We start from the raw sequence: 1092 nt of genomic DNA, 5'->3' as shown, positions 1-1092 counted from the left end.
AGTTTGGTGCGCCCTTGGTGCGCCAGAGGCTGCCCTGCCCGCGCCAAGGGCAGGGCAGAAAAGTTGGTGCTGCCAGGGGTGAGGCGTGCGTGCGTTGGTGCTGCCAGGAAGAAAATTGGTGCGCCAGATTGAGGAGTGGTGCGCACGATGCGCGTTGGTGCGTGGGACACTGCCCTGCCCGCGCCAAGGGCAGGGCAGGAAGAGTTTGATGCGCCAGGGACGTTGGTGCGCGCGGTTGGTGCTGCCAGGAACAAAACTTGGTGCGCGCATTTTGCTTCTTGATGCGCCACTTCAGATGCTGCCCTGCCCGTGCCAAGGGCAGGGTAGAGTTGCCATATTACACGCCCGCGCCAAGGGCAGGGCAGAGTTGCCATATTGCACGCCCGAGTTCGAATCACGGAGGAGGCAAACACGCTACATTTTTTCTTGGCTTCTTGGCACGGTAATGGGTCTTAGAGCTTGGCTTCCTCATGGTTCTTTGTTCGAACCTTGTGGCATGCATGGTTGATATTTTTCACTTGAATTTTCTCCTTAGAGAGCCCGATCCTGCCCTCCACAAGGGCAGGGCAGAGTTTGCTTTCTCTTGGTCCCAAGGCACCTTTTTGTGTTCTACCCTTGTAGTGGGCAGGGCAGAGTTGCCTATTCTTGTTTGGTTCTCTATGTTGCCCTCCTAGAGGGCAGTCTGCCCTTGTGGAGGGCAATGTTGCTTCCTCCATTAGTTGCGGCACGCTTCTCTCCTCTTCGGCCACGCTTTCCTTTTCTTGTGTTACGCTTCTTAGGCCACGCTTTTCATTTTCTTTTCTTTTCTTCACCTACAATAAACCAAACAACCACTCAAAGTATCACTAAATTCAAGAGGCTTATAACTCCATTAAAATTCAATTTAAATTAGCTTAAACCTCATGATTTAACATAAATTCCATGGTGGTTGCTTGATTTAGAGAAGTTATGCATTTTCACTCCAAATCACTTACTTAGGATGCAAGAAAGTGCACAAATGCTAACAACACAAGTGAAATTAGCTTGAAAAATGGGTATATGATGACTTGTCATCACAACACCAAACTTAAACCTTGCTTGTCCCCAAGCAAG

Source organism: Arachis duranensis, chromosome 6, assembly GCF_000817695.3.
Source record: "Arachis duranensis cultivar V14167 chromosome 6, aradu.V14167.gnm2.J7QH, whole genome shotgun sequence".
Taxonomy (NCBI): Eukaryota; Viridiplantae; Streptophyta; class Magnoliopsida; order Fabales; family Fabaceae; genus Arachis; species Arachis duranensis.
This window is presented reverse-complemented; position numbering follows the sequence as displayed.